Consider the following 21,210-nt stretch of genomic DNA (forward strand, 5'->3'; position numbering starts at 1 on the left):
TCCTCTTATGTATTCCATGTCATGTAGAAAAGCCAAAAGAACAGGTTATACAACGCATTGTATCTGAACATTATCTCCAACAATTATTATTGTCTATTTTCTTTTCCGTTTCTGTCTTTCAGCGTCTGCGCGATGAGACCAGCTTGCCAGATCAATGCGAAAAGAAAGTGCGGTTTTCTGAGGATAGCCGTATCACCACATCCAGCTCAAAAGGTGCAATTCTTGTCACATGCACCCGGCTCATCATGCAACTTATCTTTCGGAGCAGAAATAACCCTTAAATTTGGACAACAAAAAGGCTACAGAACTGTACAGCTCTCAGTAAGAAAACTGGAACCTCCTGTTACGACTTAGGAAAACTATTGTTCTGATATCACATGTCTAGCTTACTCACAAAAAAAAATTACTGTTAGCTGGTGCAATTTCCTAAGGCCGTCATTGCCTCTCTGCTACATGACTTGTACACCGGTCACTGCTAGGCGCTAGCTGCCAAGGACCAAGGTTGAACTGAACCGCTGATGACCCAACACATCATCATCTGCTAGATGCAGAATCCGAAAGCAATGGTTGATGGATGGAACTCTTGTTCCTACGCAAGTCGGTTAGTAAATAATCAAGATAGGTCCCAGTCGACGACTCCAAATTCCCCGGGGCTTGGGCATGTCCGTCGGTTTGCTCAATTTGCTGGAGAACATCGATGGCACTAGGTCGGTACACGTTCCTCAAGTATCTGAGAGCCAGCACCGGGCCCATTCCTGCGGCAACAATCAGCTGGGAAAAATATATTTTCACCATAGATAACGGTCAGGCCACAGTCATAGCTATAAAGAGTATATATAACCAACAACAGTAGACTCACGGCCATGGTGATCCAGTATGAAGGTTGATTACACAGATGCCACATGACAGTGTGCATCTGAAGGGTTGGTACCGCACTGAGTATTAGGTTGATCATGTAGAAGGCTACAAAGTTCCCCCATATGAGGGTGATTTGTGGACAAGTGAATGAGCTGAAGACAGAAGACAGAAGACAGTGTAAGTGAAGTACGCTATGATGTGCTTGTAGCAACAAACCGTGAGAACTTACTTAGTATCCAGGGTCACCACAAAAGCCTGCAACCAAATGCATCCAGACAGGGCAACCATGGAGAGTTCCTCCATATCACTTTTCTCATCAGCATACGCGTTGATGGTAATTAGGAAAACAACAAATGCCTGAAACCACAAAAGATTAAAATCTCGTTATGAGATTAGATTTCCATGTGCAGCTAAAGCATAGTGGATGTAAAGGATCATGTGTGAGCCATGATTAGGTACTCATTTACATACAGGAAATAAATCAAGACAGAAAAAAATCATCGACTTCATGTACTAATAGTGCACACTGCATTTGGTTAGCACACTGACTGATAGGTGTATGTGTTATTCACTGCATATTCAGGCCTACTGAAAAATCTCACAAGCTGCTCGTCAACAAGTGGTTTGTTGTCCACAATAGATTGCATTAACAGAGCAAGAGATACTTGAACAGAACCTTCACTACTACCCACGTCCCAACCACTGCATCCACTACACTTCAATATATTCTTCAAGATACGGAAACCCAAATGAGTACAACATAAAAAGAATGAAAGAGTAATGTTTATTTTACATGGTACAGCGATCGCCCAAACCATTCAGCAAATGTACTGCGATTCAAGAGCCTGGAAACACAATGAAACTACTCATATTAGTCATGCCACAAAACAGCTACATAGCACACTTACAAGAAGCCTCAACAAATAAAAATGAAGGAACAAAAAAATTCTGTTTGTACCTCCCAGCTTGAGAATAAAGTAAAATCTGGGGATATCGCAGAACTGTTGTTTCAGAGATATCCTTGTCAAAAATTATTGTCATAACCGGAAGACTTGTGTAGAAAACATTGTAGGCCATCAGGCTAATCGAGTTGAAGATACTAGTTCCAGAAAGCCCTGACGAAAAGGAAAAACTAACATAGGACCCAGGTCAGCAGTCCATACGTAGTGGCTTCCCAGTATAATCAGAGGTACTGCTAATGGAAAGAGCATTAGGAGGCTAGACTCACAGAATCTGTATAAAGCAAATCAACAGCGACTTGTAGAAGGAGTACTGCGAAATGAATGCTGTGCGATTGTATGAATATCGACCATGGACAAGTATCAACCTTCTGAGAAACTTGAACTCTGCAAAACAATTGGAAAAACATACATACTTAGACTTCGTAAAAGTACATGGAATTTGGAGGTAGAGTTCAACAAAAGGATAAGATGGTAGGGATTCTCAGTACAAAGACATGATCCATTGGACATTTTCTTTTTCAGATGAAAAAATGATACCAGTTCATATGGATAAACAAAGGTCGAAAATTCACAATCTCTGCCTACACTAGTTTGGAATCTCTATACAGGGTTCAGAAGACTGGATGGTCAAAACCAGAGCCAGACATGGAGTGGGTTTCTAGGACCTGGCTTCAGCTAGAAAGACGATTAAAGCAGCCTTCAAAAGTTCTAGACGACCACATAATGTTTAACATTGTGTCCAACTTAAAATAATGCAAGCATAAGAACACCTCCGAGCTCAACAATACAAAGGCAGCACTGACATACACATTACAAGGTAAATGTAAAATCAGGAAACTCTGTAAAATTAATAAAAGATGCATACTTCCAATGCTATAATCAGCAGCTCTTGCAGCTTGCAGTCCCTCCCTACCACTAATCCCTACTCCAATGTTAGCCTCTTGAATCATTCTTACATCATTACCACCATCACCAATTGCTAGAGTTAAAGAACCAGATGATTTCAGGATCCCAACAAGCTGCACAAATGCAAAATAAAGTTAGTTTTCAAGTGACCAGCTAAATAGCAGCAGCGCATGATATGTTATTGAGTAGCATCACGATCTACATCAATATTTCAGACTCTTGCTCTCTATCAGGATCTACATTGTGTCCCTCATTAAGTAATTATTAACACTAGCAAGATGCCCGTGCATTGCACGGAACAGCAAGATGCATTTATTTTACAAAAAATCTGTTGTGATTGACCCATGAGGGAGTAATCTTATGTGTAAAAACTAACGGCATCTGCAGCTGCAGGTTTACTTAACTCAGCACGTACACTGCTGATGCAGATCCTCCCCGACACTGACCTGCGCAAGCACGTAGATGGCGCCGTCCGTGTCCCAACAGCTCAGACTGAGCGGAGTGGGGGAGACGAGAAAGAGGAGAGATAAGGTGAGGAGTGGGGCGTGGTGGTGGTAGGTGGTCGGACTGAGCGGAGGCATGGGGATGGACAACGCCGTCAGCGGCCACCATGCCAGATTGTTCCAGAGGCTTCCTTTTTTAATTGCTCAATAATGAGGTTATGTGAGATAAGGATGAACGAGGGAAGGCCTTATATGCAAATGTGGAGAGAGGGCGGGTACTTTTTGCAAAATTGCCATAGTTTGCTTTCTATCCCTCGGATATAGATAATAGATCGGACGGTCTATATTGCAGGATGGCAGGCACACCATCATCATCAACTCGGTTTTTTATAAGAGTAGAGATAGAGATAAAGTCCAGTAAGTCCAGTTGAATGCTACGGCTCCATTTGCATCGAGGTGGATTATAATAGTATGGGATGTCATTAGTAGAATCACGAAAAATAAATCAAAATTGTAAATGATCTTGCCCAACATGAGGATCTTCGGTACCAAAGACGACATATACTCATCCCATTCAGTTTTTTTAAAACCAATTTACATGTCAAAAGGTAAGAAAACTGTTGGTAGAAACAGCCAAAGGGAAACCTGTGCTTTCTGCAAAGGTGTCATCCGACAGCATATTGCTGTTCTTGACATCATGGCCAGCTTAGTGAAAGATTCCAGCGAACGCTTCAGAATTATTTCGAGTGCCCAACCATCCAAAACGAATGCAAGATCCTGCATAAACAGATTTGACATGAAGTACTCCAGTCAACCAAAACAAACTATGAACCCATTCAGAAGTAACATAGTTTAAGTTTGACAAACACACTAAAGAATATGATAGCAAATATGATATGATAGTTCAAACTGAATATACAAAACGAAAAAAAAATCCTGAAGATTTAACATATACTCCCTCCGTTCCTTTATCTTAAGTGTACTTGCTTTCTCCTGCTTCTAAAGATTTGAGTTGGTGGTGAGTTCACTCACCCATTCACTCTTTCTCCTACCCATGGGACCCACTGAATCCATACCTAATATTAAAAGGACGAAAGGAGGATTGTTTCTTCCCAATTTGTTTCGTACATCATCCCCTCCCATACGGTGGTTTTTACGTATGTCATTCCCTCCCTGTAGTATCGAATCCATCACTGCACAGGACCGACCCGGCCACGATCACCCCACCTGTGCCTACATACAACCACACGAACGACAGGATAAGCGATGTCGCCCAAGATATACCTAGCACATCTGTTGTCATCGTCGAAGTACGGTAACCACCACAAGACGTGCGGCTGCATATCGTCTGATCCCAGCCGCACGCAGGAACACATACATGGCGATGGGGTCGTCGTTGCCGTGGCTGACCATGCCGACGGCCGACATACCACCACATGTGGCACGACACCCGCTCCATCCGACTCCCCTGATCCATCCCCTCCTCCCGAATTTGTCAGCAATTACTCTCGATCCTCTTCTCCATGCGTTGCTCAACAAGTAGTCGCACGAGATGGCGTGGAGGCGGCCAGAGGTCTGTTATGATCCTGCACACCTAGGGCCGCGCAAGTTCCTCGATGGACACTGTGCGGTGCGGCTCGACCTTGGCTGACGCACTCATCCACAACAAGCCGCGGCCCAGGAAGCGCTTGGGCGTAGGGGCAGCAGCCGAGCGGTGGAAGCGGTGGAAGCGGCGCAGGGATTCTGATGTGGATGCCGGAACAAGGACGGGTGCTTCCAGATCAGGTGCGATCTGGTTGTTGCAACTTGCAACTCTGAGCACCCTTACCCGATGGCTTCGGTTTCCCCTTCGGGCATCTAAGCCCAACAGATCACGACAGTTCCCGCCCCACGATCGAGCCGGCGCATGGCTTGCCTTTGAGAAGTTAACGAAGACCCTTCGCCCTACTCCGCAAGTCGGTCAGGGGCTACACCCACCAGGTGCACTATCGGGCTCCCAATATCTACAAAGGGCAAGAAAACCGCCCTGTTCATGCTTCGCTGATTTCGACATTTTTTAAGATGGTTTTTGTGAAACCGGATGTCTCCAACAACAAAGATAGGGAGGTCGGACACCTTGCACACCATGCACGGTTTTCCTCGATTTCCTCCTGACGAGCCCGACAGGTCGTGTTATCTCCAACCTCTTCAAGGCGAAGATCATTTTTCCTCCCAAGGATACTTAGGACTCCATCAAGACCACGCCAAGCATACCAAGATGGCGCATTCAGTTCGACATCGACCCAGATGCAGCCGAGCTCATGACGGACTCAAGGGCTACTGACGGTACACAGTACCAGGGGTATCCAACCTCCGGGGAAGTCGGTTGCCAGATCGGCCTTAGGGCGCAGCTATAGGCCAAGCCCCTTGCCGTGCCAGCAGGCCTCCCAAGACCGGCCCACCAAGCCGACTGTTGGCCCACCAGGGGCGACCTTAACTTGTACTCCAACATACATGTATCAATAGATCTGATAGGACTCTACTATGTAAACCGACTTGGGCTCATGTAACCCTACCCCTTGTTCACATATATAAGGGGGGGGGGGGTAGGGGGCTCCAAAGTCAGCATCCAATCTATGTCAAGATCTCTCATATGAGACACCAATCATTACAATCAGACATGCAGGATGTAGGGTATTACCTCCACCGCGAGGGCCTGAACCTACGTAAAATCGTTCATCTCATGTGCACCCTATTCTGATCCTCTATGCGTACTGTGCCCCATAAGCAACCCTATCATGGGGTTTGCCTGTATTATGCACCGACAGACACGGTGCTGACCCCCTTCCACACCGTCAGACGCCGATTGCATCAACCTCATCTTCCCCATGTCCTCCACCAATGACCTACCAGCAAAGGCGGTTACTACAGCCAGCGCTGCAGCCCGGCGCGGCACCTCTAGGGTCTGGTCACTGCCAGGAGTTGCAAATCCGCTAGCCTCCCCTACCGCCCCTTCTTAGGTCCACGTGGAGCCACCACCGGTCGTTGGCAGCGCATCCGCACTGATGGCACTGCCCAAGGTTTCCTTCCTGTCGATCTTCTTGCCGGCGGCCGTGGGCGTCGTGAGGATCCACTGCAGCTTCAGCTCTACGGCCGAGACAGTGACCACGTCGAAGACTATATCATTGGGTTGTAGGCTGTATGAGAATTGGGTGTCCCAGCGCTTGGGGTTTTCCCTTGGCAGGGCCACGGTTTCTGCAACAACAACAACAATAACAAAGCCTTTAATCTCAAACAAGTTGGGGTAGGCTAGGGTTGAAACCCATAGGATCTTGCGACCAACTCATGGTTCTTGCACATGGATAGCAAGCTTCCACGCACCCCGGTCCATGGCTAGTTCTTTGGTGATACTCCATTGGTGATACTCCAATCCTTCATATCTCTCTTTAGGGACTCCAGCCCCGAAGCCCTCCGCTATGCCGTGGCTGACTTGCGCCCAACCGTGGCAAAGCTGCAGACGCGTATTGAGCCTTGGCAGCGGAGGTTGCTGTCTAAGGCGGCCCGCACGATTCTCATAAACTCATCCCTGTCCAGTCTCCTCTTGTTCCTCATGAGCTTCTATAGCTTGCACGAATCTCTGCATCACGAGATCGCCAAAGTCCAGTCCCGTTTCTACTAGGCGGGCGACAACAATAAACAGAAATACCATATGGTCAGCTGGCCAGACATCTGCAAGCCTCGGGAGCAAGGGGGCCTTGGGATCATGTGCTCTAAGCGCATGAACATCGCCCTATTATCCCGATGGCTTTGGCGGATTGCACAAGGGCAAGGTGGCCTCTGATTAGACATTATCCGAAACAAATACCTACGTGGGCAGCCCCTCGCCTTCTGCCAGAGATCTGGCGGCTCCCAGTTCTGGCAGTCGGTCATCCAACTGCTCCCGGTGCTTCGCATTGGGACATCCATCTCGGTTGGTTCTGGTGCTGCGACTCTATTCTGGTTTGACCGTTGGGCGGGAGACTCCCCCTTCGCTGCGCGCTTCCCCGACCTCTTCTCCATCGCCGTTGATCCTAGGATCTCTGTTGAGAGGGCCCTTATTGACTTAGGGCGCCTCGCCTTCCGAAGACCATTTGGGCCTCCGGATGTTGCCGCCTGGCAGGAGCTGCTTGACTGCCTTGCCCTCCACGAGCCTCTAGTTGACGCTGGCCCGGATCTCGTTAGGTGGCGCCTGGAGCCGTCGGGACAGTTCTCCACCAAATCCCTTTACCGGGCCATTGCCCCCTCCTCCGCCCCCCTCCCCTTGCAGTGGTTTGGCCAGTCCGCCTTCCCCTGAAGATCCGGATCTTCATGTGGCAATGGATTCGCGGACGGATTCCGTCCGGTGCGGAGATCCGTAAGCGCAATGGCCCGGGTAGTGGCCTTTGTCCGCTCTATGGTGTCCCCGAAGACTCGAATCACATCTTCTCTTGTGTGTCCGCCCAATTTCTTTGGGGTTGGTTGGTAGAAGGTGCCACACCAATTTCCCCGACATGTTCGCTGAACTCCAGGCCTCCCCCCCCCCCTTGCATTCTCGCCACATTAGGTGGCTGTAGATTGGGACCCTCGCTTGGACCCTCTGGACGATCCGCAATAGACTTGTGATTCAGCACATTCCGCTTCGACATGCTACTGACGCCCTCTTCAAACTGTCTGGTTACTTGCAGCTTTGGCGGCCGCTTAGCCGCCCCCAGGACCGTGACGCCATCTTTGCCTTCATCGCTGACCTTCGCTCGATGGTTGTCCGTTTGTCGCCGCCGCTCCCTCCGCCACCTCCCGAGCCGGATTAGGGGCCGGGCTCCCTCTCCGGCTCCCTTGTTTTTTATTTGGGCTTGTTGAGCTGTGCCCTCAGCAGAACCTCTTGTACTTTGTGTTGTGAGACGTGTGTGTGTGGTGTGAACCTTCTCGTGTACTGCTTTGTGGCGGTTTGCTTTATCTATAAAGCGGGGCCAAAGCCTTTTTCGGTAAACTTCCTACTGCCATGTTGAATATATATCATGCATGCATGGTAGGCTAGCTCATGTTGATTTCAAGTTTGCTCAAATCTATAAGCATACACTTTTTAAGAATGTTGTTAACGGGGCATACAATATTAAATGGGATACTAAAATGTGGAGAGATCTCAAATGTTGAATTTTGCTAACCTATTGAACGTACTACAGTCCTGAACTTTGGCATTAGAAACATAGGATATAGATCCCTCGCATCACTCTCCAGGGGGCCGGCTCGAGCGAAACCTAACCCGCTGCCACCCCCCTCTGACCACCCGCCCCCACGCAGCCGTCAGGCGACACTGCCGGGCAAAACCCGTGCGGCAGCCGGCGGCGGCAAGATTCCCTCGCTTGGTGGCGCGTAGTGGCTAGCCCTCCACGGCTTGGTGTGCGACGCGAGGTTGGGCGCCAGGAGGCGGTCCCCGAGCTCTCTCGCCGACAGCGAATGGCTGCAGTGGTGGCGCGCCATTGCTAGGCCGGCGCGATGGCCTCTGAGCGGCACGGATCTGGCACATCCGGCTCGGAGGTTTGGGAGCTGGGGCGGCTGCAGCGTGCGTCCTCAGCTATGGGAGGCTCGGCCCTTCTGCCTATGTGCACCGGCGAGTCTGGTGGTGGCGTCCCGAAGGCTTTGATCTGGCAGTTGTGTGGTGCTCCTCCAATCCAGCCACGCGAAGCCAACGGCTAGTGTTGGGGCTGCAGCGAGACATGGACGTGGAGTCCCGATCTGGCGAGATGGAGTGGGGTGGCGGCCCCTCCCTGCGTGGGCTGGTTGATCGCGGGCTGGTTGCAGATCAACGGCGAAGTGGGCGTTGTCTCCTTCGTGCGGCATAGGTGTCTGGGCGCTGGATCTGGCTGGTGCTAGCAGGATCTGACTTGTTGGCGTACCGGCGGTGAGGTAGATGGCTCCACTGTGGTGGTGGCGCTGCCACGACGCCAGGGGCGTGCGAGTCAATGGAGGTGCGGAGCGTGAGGGTGTGTTGTTGGGCGGTGCTTCGGGCTAAAGCTTGTCGGGCTCTTGCCGGCTGACGACGTCGGCATCCACGGATGTCGTTTCACTTCCGTAGCATCTGCATCTTACTAGTTTCGTACTCCCTCCGATCTAAAAAAAGTGTCGTGGTTTTAGTTCTTGAACTAAACCACGACACTTTTTTGGATCGGAGGGAGTACTAAAATTCCACAATGTAAGGTGCATTTGTTGTAATCGCACATAATCCCGTTTTTACCCCTCCACCATGTTAGAGTTATAATACAAGTCATGTACCCCTTTGTATTTATCCCGTTGTATAAGGGGTTTCCTACATATGTTCCACACCTGTACATGTATATATATATCAGCCTATGGCCTCATGGGAATACAAGTTGCTTATTCCTAACATGGTATTAGAGCTAGGTCAATTTTTTGCACGCTGCAACTCGTGCGTTTGATCCGTCTCTACATCCCGATCGCTCTCCAACCGGGCCGCTCGAAGCGTCCCCGCTCGATCTCGTCTCGCAGGCCCCCGATCTATCTCCTGCTCCCGCCGGCTTTGATCTCGTCCCGCAGGTCCCGCCAGCTTCGATCTTGTCCCGTAGGTCCCGCCGGCTTCGATCTAGTCCTGCAGGTCCCTGATCGATACCTCCCGATCGAACCCCTGCTCCAGCCAGCCCGATCGATCTCGTCCCGCAGGCCCCGATCGCTCCCTTGCCGCAGGTCCTGGACTCCCACAGGCCCTGCTCCAGCCGGCCCCGCCTGCTGCTGATTTCGCCCCCGGCTGCTGCGGGTCTTCAGCCGATCGACTGCCTTCCGCTCCCCGATCCCTGTTGATAAAAAAAAATGTCTGCTGCATCGGGCTATGTTGCTGTCCTTCGCTGTCCGGTGATCTTTGATGGTACTAACTACACCGAGTTCACTGGCTTTATGCGCATTCACATGCGTGGCATCCGTCTCTGGGGTGTTCTTTCTGGCGAGGTCTGCTGTCCGCCACGTCCAGTTCCTCCGGTTGCCCCTACTCCCCGACTCCACTGGTTCTTCCTACGGATGCTAATCAGGCCGCCAAGGATGCGGCTAAGCTTGCTGATGAGGCTACTGATCGTGCTTATGATGAGACGGTTTTGGCTTATGAGGAGGCTCTTCAGACGTATCATGGTGCTCTGTCTATTTACACCCAGTGGCTTGATGATGATGCTCGTGCTGCAGCTGTTCTCACTGCTAGTGTTCTGCCTCAGTTTGCTTCTGAGTTTCTGGGTCTTCCTACTGTCTTTGAGATGTGGACCCGTCTTCGTCAGCGCTATGAGCCCTCTGGTGATGCCTTATACCTTTCTGTGGTCCGTCAGGAGCATGCTCTTCAGCAGGGTGACTCTACTGTTGATGACTTCTATGCACAGAGTTCTGCTATCTGGCGCCAGCTTGATTCTCTCCCAGTGCTGGTTGTCGTACTTGCCCCTGTTGCCAGGCTGTCCAGGCCAATTTGGAGTTTCATCGCGTCTACGAGTTCCTGTCTCGGCTCCGTAAGGATTTTGAGCCCCGGCGTGCTCAGTTGTTTGCTCGTGGTCGTATTTCTCTCATGGAGGCGCTTTCAGAGATTCGCGCCGAGGAGACTCGCTTACGTGGTGCTGGTTTGCTGGAGGTTCCCTCTGTGCTCACTACTCGGGCTTCTTCCACTCCACCTGCTGCACCGGCCCCTTCTCGCTCGAGTGCTTCGCCGCTCTTGCCCACTCCTTCTGGAGGCTCAGGTCACCCTCGTCCACATTGCGACTACTGCAACAATGATGGGCATATTGAGTCCCAGTGCTACACGAAGCGGAAACACCTGCGCAAGGCGCGATCATCATCTTCAGGGACTTCGTCATCTACCTCGACAGCTTCAGCCATTGCTTTGACTGAGCAGGATATTCTGAGACTTAAGCGTCTGCTCGTGGCTTCAGGTTCTTCCTCGACGGCTACTGCTGGTTCTGTGACTGATGCTTCCCGCACTGAGCAACCGCCCTCTACACAGTCAGGTACATCCACATGGGTTCTGGACTCTAGAGCTTCTTTTCATGTCTTCTCATTCTTCCACTTTGTCCTCTCTTTGATCGCTGGATTCTCCTGTTCATGTCTTCACTGCTGATGGTACTCCACTTACTGTTGCTAGTAGAGGCAATCTTTCCACTCCTCCTTATTCTATTCCTGATGTTGCTCATGTTCCTCGACTTACCATGAATCTGTTTTCTGCTGGTCAACTTACTGATTCTGGTTGTCGCGTCATCCTTAACGTTGACTCTTGTTCTGTCCAGGACCGTCGCACGCACACTCTGGTTGGGGCTGGCCCTCGCCGCCGTGATTCTCAGGGTCTTTGGGAGTTGGACTGGCTTCATGCTCCTTCCGCTGCCACCACCATCGCCAGTTCCTCCGCTTCAGTCGCCTCCATTACTGGTTCCTTCAAGCAGTGGCATCATCGACTTGGTCATCTGTGTGGTTCTCGGTTGTCGTCTTTAGTTCGTCGAGGTCTTCTAGGGTCTGTCTCAGGAGATGTCTCTTTAGAGTGTCAGGGTTGTCGTCTTGGCAAGCAGATTCAGTTAGCATATTCACATAGTGAGTCAGTGTCTAAGCGTCCTTTCGATTTAGTCCATTCTGGTGTATGGGGTCCGGCTCCTTTCGCTTCGAAAGGTGGTCATAAATACTATATTATTTTCATAGATGATTTCTCTCGTTACACATGGCTTTATTTCATGACTTCTCGTAGTGAGGTGTTATCTATTTATAACCGTTTTGCTGCCATGGTTCATACTCAGTTCTCTTCACTCATTCGTGTTTTTCGTGCTGACTCCGCTGACTCCGCTGGCGAGTATATCTCTAAGATGTTGTGTGGTGTTCTTGGCTTCTTGCTGAGCAAGGAACTCTCTCTCAATTCTCTTGTCCTGGTGCTCATGCTCAGAATGGTGTGGCTGAGCGAAAGCATCGACATCTTCTTGTGACGGCTCGTGCATTGATGATTGCTGCCTCTCTCCCGCCTCATTTTTGGGCTGAGGCCATCTCCACCTCCACCCATCTTATCAATATACAGCCTTTCGTTGTTCTACAGGGTGGTGTTCCTTTCGAGCGTCTTTTTGGTCGTTCTTTCGATTATTCGATGCTTCGCTTGTTTGGTTGTGTTTGCTATGTTCTTCTTGCCCCTCGCGAACGCACCAAACTGACTGCTCAGTCTGTTGAGTGTGTCTTCTTAGGCTACAGTGATGAGCATAAGGGCTATCGTTGTTGGGATCCTATCGGTCGTCGGATGCGTATCTCTCGAGACGTGACTTTTGATGAGTCTCGTCCCTTCTACCCACGCTCATCTTCCTCGACTTTTTCAGTGGAGGATATCTCTTTCCTCCCTTTTCCTGACTCACCTATCACCCCCGTCGAGCCTGTGCCTATTCGTTCCACTCCCTCTGCTTCTCCACCTCTAGTCGATTTGCAGCCACCATCTTCCCCGGTCTCCTCGCCTAGCATGTCACCGGATTCTACACCTTCATCTCCGGTGACTTCTTCGTCGCCACCCCCCGATTCTACCTTGGCGATTCCTCCTTCTATTGTTCCATCTTTTTCATGACCTGTGGATGCCTCCATGGATGAGTCGTCATCTTCCTCTCAGCCTACTTATGGCTTGCGTTCTCGTCCTCGTCCGCCTGTTGATCGCTTTGGATTTCCCACCGCTGGTGCTGCTGTTCTTGAGCCGACTTCTTATCGTCAGGCTGTTGTTCATCCTGAATGGCAGTTTGCGATGGCAGAGGAGATTGCTGCTCCTGAACGCACTGGTACCTGGGATCTTGTTTCTCTTCCTCCCGGAGTCCGTCCCATCACTTGTAAGTGGGTCTACAAGGTTAAGACTCGCTCTGATGGTTCTCTTGCGTCACAAAGCTCGTCTTGTGCTTGTGGTTTTCAGCAGGAGCATGGTCGTGATTATGACGAGACTTTTGCTCCTGTGGCCCATATGACCACTGTTCGTACACTTCTTGCCGTTGCTTCTGCACGCCACTGGTCTATATCTCAGCTTGATGTTAAGAATGCCTTTCTTAATGGTGAGGTGCGTGAGGTGTACATGCAGCCACCACCTGGGTATTCTGTTCCTGATGGCATGGTATGTCGTCTTCGTCGCTCTCTCTATGGCCTTAAGCAAGCCCCCCGCGCCTGGTTTGAGCGTTTTGCCTCTGTGGTCACTGCCGCTGGTTTTTCAGCAAGTGCTCATGATCCAGCATTGTTTATTCACCTTTCTCCTCGTGGTCGGACTCTTCTTCTTCTCTATGTTGATGACATGATCATCACTGGGGATGACCCCGAGTATATTGCCTTTGTAAAGGCCCGTCTTAGTGAGCAGTTTCTTATGTCTGATCTTGGACCTCTTCGCTACTTTCTTGGGATTGAAGTCTCTTCTACCTCTGATGGCTTTTTTATATCCCAGGAAAAGTATATCCAGGATCTTCTTGCTCGTGCTGCTCTTACTGACGAGCGCATTGTTGAGACTCCTATGGAGCTCAATGTTCACCTCCGTGCTACTAATGGTGATCCTCTCCCTGACCCGACGCGTTATCGTCATCTTGTTGGCAGTCTTGCCTATCTAGCTGTCACTCGTCCGGACATCTCTTATCCGGTTCATATTCTGAGTCAGTTTGTCTTTGCTCCCACATCGGTTCACTATAGTCATCTCCTTCGTGTTCTCCGATATCTTCGGGGCACGATCTCCCACCGTCTATTCTTTCCTCGCTCCAGTTCTTTACAGCTTCAGACCTATTCGGATGCTACGTGGGCTAGTGATCCTTCAGATCGCCGTTCACTTTCTGCTTACTGTGTTTTTCTTGGTGGTTCTCTCATTGCCTGGAAGACGAAGAAACAGATTGCAGTTTCCCGTTCGAGTGCCGAGGCTGAGTTGCGAGCAATGGCTCTTTTGACGGCAGAGGTGACTTGGTTACGGTGGTTACTTCAGGATTTTGGTGCTTCTGTCACTACACCGACTCTGCTCTTATCTGACAGTACAGGTGCTATTAGCATTGCGCGCGATCCTGTGAAGCATGAGCTCACCAAGCATATTGGTGTTGATGCTTTCTATGTGTGCGCTGGTGTGCAGGATCAGGTTATTGCTCTTCAGTATGTGCCTTCCGAGTTACAATTGGCGGATTTCCTGACGAAGGCCCAGACTAGAGCACAACATGGCTTTTATCTCTCCAAACTCAGTGTTGTTCATCCACCATGAGTTTGAGGGGGGGTGTTAGAGTTATAATATAAGTCATGTACCCCTTTGTATTTATCCCGTTGTATAAGGGGTTTCCTGCATATGTTCCACACCTATACATGTATATATATCGGCCTATGGCCTCATGGGAATACAAGTTGCTTATTCCTAACACACCACATACATGGAGACCTCACGTCCTCATGTTAAAATCAAGCAACCTCCCTAACACGAGCCAACCTCCCAATGATTTGGTTGAAAAATAAACTCCCAATTGATTGGTTTGCATGCGCTGCTGATTCCTTGGGATATGCCATTGCATGGGCCATGCAAGGCGAGCGGGCGATCTGCACGCACCCTCAAATCACTGGATGAGGTCCATAATTGATATACCTGCTGCTAACCACCAAACTAATCGAGGGTAATTTTGTCCGAAATGCTCCATAATTCCGTTCCTTGGTCATTGTGCCAAAATAATACAGCTCAGATAAAGGAACGGAGGGAGTATGACCTAAAGGCATTGCAGCTAATGTAACGTATTGTCTGAGCATCTAATGTATTGACGTAAGACTAATGTCATTTTCTCATGTATACCATTTCTGCTATAAAAATGGGGTACAGAAGATATTTGCCACACATAAGATTTGATACTACCCGTGTAAGGTACAATATGGAATCCAGAAAAAATACCTTTCTTTCCAACGCAGTCTTCATAATTGTCAGTGCCCTCTCTAAGCTCTGTAATATGTCATCTTCAGTTTTTCCATTGATGGACAACAATTGACCTTTGGACTCTGCAGGAGATACAAGAGTTGCAGTGATAATTTTGGCAACAGATTGATGGATACAAAATAGTGTTGTCTTATGATCAATGATCTGCAGTACTGACCACATGGTAAAGCATAAATTTAGCTTAATGGAAAAATTGTGTTCTTGAGATGCTTTTCCTGTTTATACCACAAACGCATTCCTGTCTATACCACAAATGAGTGTGATACTGGCAATATGGTTGTGCAAAGGCTAGTGAGGATTTGGGCCCTCTGGAACAGTCATGCAATAAATGTCCTACACCTACTCTAAATCTGTTTTAATGTGTGGTTTTTATTTCTGAGATGCCTGCAGTAAGTTGCCATTTTAATACATAATTCTGTTTTGACAAATACAACTTCTCAGTCTGGCGGTACAAATAGGATGACCATTTTCTGACAGTTAGCTGTCCATGAACTCCTAGTAACCATCTTCTAGTCGTAACTTAGAACCAACCACACCACGCTTATTGGCAAGAACGAACTAAGATCTTATACTGGAAATAGATTAAGATGGTAGACGAACCACGTAAGAACTTTCAATGCTTGATGAGTGAAATACTAGTAACTAGTAATAGTAACCAACCGATAAAAGCACCGATGAAATAATAAAAGATGAAAGAGGCTTGGTGGATTATTCCTCCTGCTCTAAGACAATTCATCACAACAGGACAAGTGTCACAGAACATTTGCCAGATAATCTATTTCTAGTGATAATACAGTACCAGGTGTTATGAGGTTACAGAGAAGTCCAATCTGGATTGCTGTAGTTTGCTTATCACCAGTTAGCATCCACACATTGATTCCAGCCTTCCTTAGCAATTTAATAGTTTCAGGCACACCATCCTACCAGGTCACAACAATCTATGAGAAGGAGAACGGCAAGCATGCGATTGCACAAGTAATTCCACTGATTATTAGAAAAAACAACTAACAAATAATACCTGGAGACGGTCCTCTATGGCAGTGATGCCAAGAATGTGAATACCTTGCTCTAAGCTGTTACAGACTTCGGCAATTTTATGCTGTATATTATGAAGCTCGTAATATGCCTCAAAAATATAAAAAGATACAAACTAAGTGAACCATTATGAACTGGTAAGGTCAGGAGTGATTTACCTCCCTGTTGTCCAGTGAGCAGCTAGCATCTTGAAATTTTTTGGACCATTCTTTATATTCATCTTCTTCTAAGTCACGGCATCCCAAACATAATGTCCGCAGACCAAAATGAGAATACATTTCTACTGCCTCAAGATAGGTCTTTGTTTGTTGTCCTGGCATTTATGTGCTAGAAAATTGATTATCTTGTATAACAAAAGCCAGGTGTTTAATCATTTGATGCATTCCTTCAAATACCATGCTTTATTGCTATGCAAACCATTTTGGTATCAATTGGTGCCCAAGCCATATGTTCATTGAAGGAGTGAACCCAAATGGGTGATTGCATGGCATATATTGACATGTTTAAAATAGAGTAGACACACACGGTTTCATCAAAGAAAAAACACAGAGAGTAGAAAAGCCCAAAAACCTCTGCCTCCTGCTTCAAGGAAAAACTGGACACAACTTAATAACAAATCAGTCAAGGAAGACAACTTGGTGCCAAAAGAAGAAGAAATGCCCAACAGTGCTGTCATCGATCATCATGCTCACCGCATGGTTGATCAGGAACACCGCAATGCTTACGTCTTCAACGCTGAGATGCCTAATGTTCAGATGCTAAACCAACACGAAGCTTCAGGTTGTGCTCCAGTCAATCACATGATAGGCATATTTTCCAGGAGTGGACTACTCGTACGCTTGTAAGTATTACATTTTCTATCTAGCAATGCATCGAGAACACAAAGTTTTGCTTTTTCTGAAGAAACAAAGTTCTGAGAGGCACTTTAATCTAGCAGAAAACAGGTTTGGAAGTAGCCCAAACTTCAGTGCTCACCTTCGTACAATTAAACTATCAAATGAAGGCATGCAAGAGTGTATGAAAATTTGAAGTATAATAGAGGAAATACAATATTTGGGAGCTTCGTGCTGATAAACCATGTACCTGGACAAGAACGTGGGGAAATAGCTTCATCAGCACCTTTAGTGAGAAGAAGAAACCTCCCACTCTTGGCCTCCTTTATCACAATAGACATTCTTTTGCGATCAGAAGTGAACTCCAAAACATCCAACACCTCATAATAAAATTTAGAACCATTGAAACAAATCTCTGCAGAATATCAGACGAAAATTGATCAAGCAGACAAGTAACAGAAAACCTAAATAGAGTAAGAAGTTGACCATCTTAACAGACTCTATCAAGCATTTACTAACCAGCAATGCCACTGCTGTCTTTACTTGTAAGCAACATATTCAGGTTTGATGCAGCATTGACCAAAGCTTCCTCATCTTGTGACTGTGCTTTGTATGAAATAGTACCATCGTTGCTAAAATTACGAAAGGTATAAGGAACAATGCAAATCTCAAATAGGCATGACAATTCAGAATTGTTTGTCCATAAAAATAGTGATTTACTTGCCTTTTGATAGGAACAACTGTGTTGCAAAGAGCCATCACCATCAGAAATTTGACTACATCCGGATCGTTACTTGAGACAGCATTTAGAAGTCTGGCATCTAATTAGAAGAAATAATACATCTTACATGACAAAAGACAGCTATAGTTTGTTTCCAGAAAAATATTTTTGGCATATGAATGATAACACAATAAATGGAATGTTCAACAAATCCGTGAGAAGAATGCCCAGTATAGTTCTTAATACCCACACATCAACTTGCCTAATTAAAATCGCAAAGAGAAGTCTGAAATTTAAGATTATTGATCCTAAAGATGACATAATTCAGCTCCATCATCACCCTCGAACTGTGCACATGCCTTATATAGATATAAGGTGGGTATTTCACCTCTTAGTTTCTGAAATATAGGTATTCGCCTACTCTTTACAAAAGAAGGGTATAAATTACCATTGTTCGCATATAACAATATAAAACAATCTCTGCAAAGCAACCGTGACCAACTCTTGGCATCCGCACGTATGTAGTGATCAAGAAACAGAAGGTTGGTAGAAGTTATGTCACGACCTCCTCCTGGCCCGCTCCGGCCGGCGCGGCGGCCCGCGCCCACCACGAGGAACGGCATGCTGCCATGGCCAGGTCAGCAGGGGCCCACCCAATCTCGTCGTCGCAGTAAAAGCAAGAGGAGGCAAAGGCACACTTTTGGCATGGACCAGGCGCGCAAGGCTGCGACCGCCACAGGAGATGCCAGGGTTGGGGCCACCACGCCTGCTAGCGAGACGTCATTGGCTGCAGGGCCATCAGAAGCCTCCAGAGATTCAAACCCCGCCCCGTCCCACGAGCCCAAGGAAGATCCTGTTGGGCCAACCGTTGGCTCACATGATCCGATGGCTTGTCGGGACCTGGCCACTCTGAGCGAGGTGCCAGACTCGCGGTCTGAGGAGCCAGCCGAGCAGACCCCCTTGTCGGGACAAAGCGATGCTTTGCACACGTCCTCCCTGCCAGAGGGACCCGGCGCACGCGCTGACAAATCCACGCGGCCCCACCCTCGCGACGCGCCAGGCGAGGAGATGCGCGAGGCCACTACCCCTGCCTGCTCGCCAGGCCCTGCAGCTGATGGGCCGCCGTTGCCGCCCTCCCCATCAAGAGGCCCCATTGCAACTAATGGGCCGCCGCTCTCACCCTCCCCATCAAGAGGCCCCATTACAATTTTGCAGCGGGGTCAAGCCCAGCACGCAACGCCAGGGAGGCCCAACGACGACCCCACCACAGCAGCAACTTCCACGGCCGCATGCACCACCCCTGGTCCGCGTCCAGTTGTGCCTGATCGCTTCGCTTCCCCGCCTATCACTCTCCGCCACACTCGTGGCCGCGCCGCGCCACAGCGATTGTGGACGTTGGGCGAATTCCTAGCCGCCGCCACTAAGCAGGTATGCGCGGCGCTGCCGACACCTGGGAAACGGCCACGTCGCCCGCTTAACTTCTCCCCTCGACACGGGCGCTTGGCATCTGCCACCCCTGCGGGGCCACCGCCTACCTCCGAGCGAAGGGCGCAGGTGCAACTTCTCCACACGCTGGGGATCGTGGGCATCAACCAGAAGATAACAGCGGCCGAGATGAAGACTTATGAGGGAATGTTTGCGGCACCCATCCCGTTGACGGTGATCAAGGCCATCACAACTCTGGTTGATTGTGAGATCCCAGCGTGTCTCGCTTCGTCGCCAACCATCTCGGCGCGTGTCGATGGCACAGACAAGAACTAGACCCGACCGGCTGCCTAACCGTCGATCCCGTTTCCATGGATCACGGCCTGAAGGTTGTAGTTTGGAATGTGCGCAGTCTCAATGCGCGCGCCCAGCGCACCGCCATTAGATCATTACTGGACACCACTGGGGCATCGATTGTCTGCTTACAGGAGACTTAAATGGCGTTGATCTGTTCGTCTGTTGTCCCTGACACACTTGGACCGGAGTTTGACGATTACACCTACCTCCTGACGCTGGGCACACGAGGCGGCATCCTCCTGGCGTGGAAGAGCAGGGCCGTGACTATCACGGATCCGGTGTTCACCACAAATGTGATCACGGCCACCGACGCGCCTTGGTGGCTGACCGTCGTATATGAACCCCAGGAGGACGCGGATAAGATCTCGTTCCTGCAGGAGTTGGGTGAGATCCGTGCGGATTGCACTAGCCCTTGGATCCTATGTGGAGACTTTAACATCATCTATCACGCAGAGGACAAGAGCAGCGGCGGGTTGAACCGGCGCATGATGGGCACGTTCCGTCGTGTCATTAACGACCTCACCCTGAAGGAGGTATACCTCAACAGACGCCGTTTCACGTGGTCTAACGAGCAATCACCTCCGACTCTGTTGCACCTGGACCGTGTGCTATGCACGTCCGATTGGGAGGATGCGCATGCCGAATGCCATCAGCGTTGCCTCGCGTCAGTCGTATCGGACCACTGCCCCCTCCTATTGGACTGCTCGCCCACACCGACGGCCCATCGGCGCTTCCACTTCGAGGACTGGCTGCTCCTGGACGGGTTCCACGACACGGTCGCTGCGGCTTGGGGCTCAGTCCACGACCTGAACCCTTCCGACGTCTTGTGTTGCACCTACAGGCCACAGCCCGACGGCTCACAAGTTGGAGCGCCAAGACCACCGGCAACATCTGAGACAAGATGGCCATCTCCCGGGAACTCATCATGCGCTTCGACAAGGCCATGGAGGACCGCGTGCTCTCGCCACCGGAAGATTGGTTGCACAAGCAGATCAAGATCGCTTACCTCGGGCTTGCCTCCATGGAGCGAACCATCGCCAGGCAACGATCACGCATCGCCAATCTCAAGGACGGAGACGCCAACACCAACTTCCACCGGCGGTGCTCCTACTGCCGGCAAAAGAACCGCATGCACAACATCAACGTCGACGGGCAAGTACTCACCAGCCACGAGGAGATGGCTCAAGCAGCCTTCACACATTTCGACGGCTTGCTCGGCACCGCCGTCGATAGGGACCACACGCTGGACTTGTCACAGCTCATCGAGCCAACTGATCTGGCGTGCCTCGACGTGCCATTCAGCCTAGAAGAGATCTGGGACGTAATAAAGCGCATGCCGCCGCGCAAGGCGCCGGGGCCCGACGGATTCACCACTGAATTTCTCCGGGCGTGCTGGAGCATCATCAAACAAGACCTGCTCGACGTCTTCTAGCTGTTGTTCGAGATGCGTGGGCACGGCTTCAGCAAACTGAACCAAGCGCTCCTGACACTACTGCCCAAGCGATGCCTAACGCGTGCCTTTGACTCCCTGTCATGGCCTTTCCTCTTCGAGGTTTTGCGCCAGTACGGATTTGGCGATCGCTTCAGGGAGTGGATCGCAATCCTCCTGTCCATGGCCAGCACTCGTGTGATGCTCAACGAGGAACCCGGCCCGCCGATCTGGCACCGTTGCGGGCTGCGCCAAGGAGACCCTATATCACCGCAGCTCTTCGTGCTTGCCGTCGACACCCTCGGTCGCCTCATGCCGCGTGCCCTCCAGGAA

General features: G+C 49.6%; 1 pseudogene; it reads right to left on the reverse strand.

Moving 5' to 3' along the window:
* Positions 1-257: 257 nt before the first annotated feature.
* LOC119364044 overlaps positions 258-21,210 on the reverse strand; it is a 32,900-nt pseudogene continuing 11,947 nt past the window's right edge.

Source organism: Triticum dicoccoides, chromosome 2B (assembly GCF_002162155.2).
Source record: "Triticum dicoccoides isolate Atlit2015 ecotype Zavitan chromosome 2B, WEW_v2.0, whole genome shotgun sequence".
Classification (NCBI taxonomy): Eukaryota; Viridiplantae; Streptophyta; class Magnoliopsida; order Poales; family Poaceae; genus Triticum; species Triticum dicoccoides.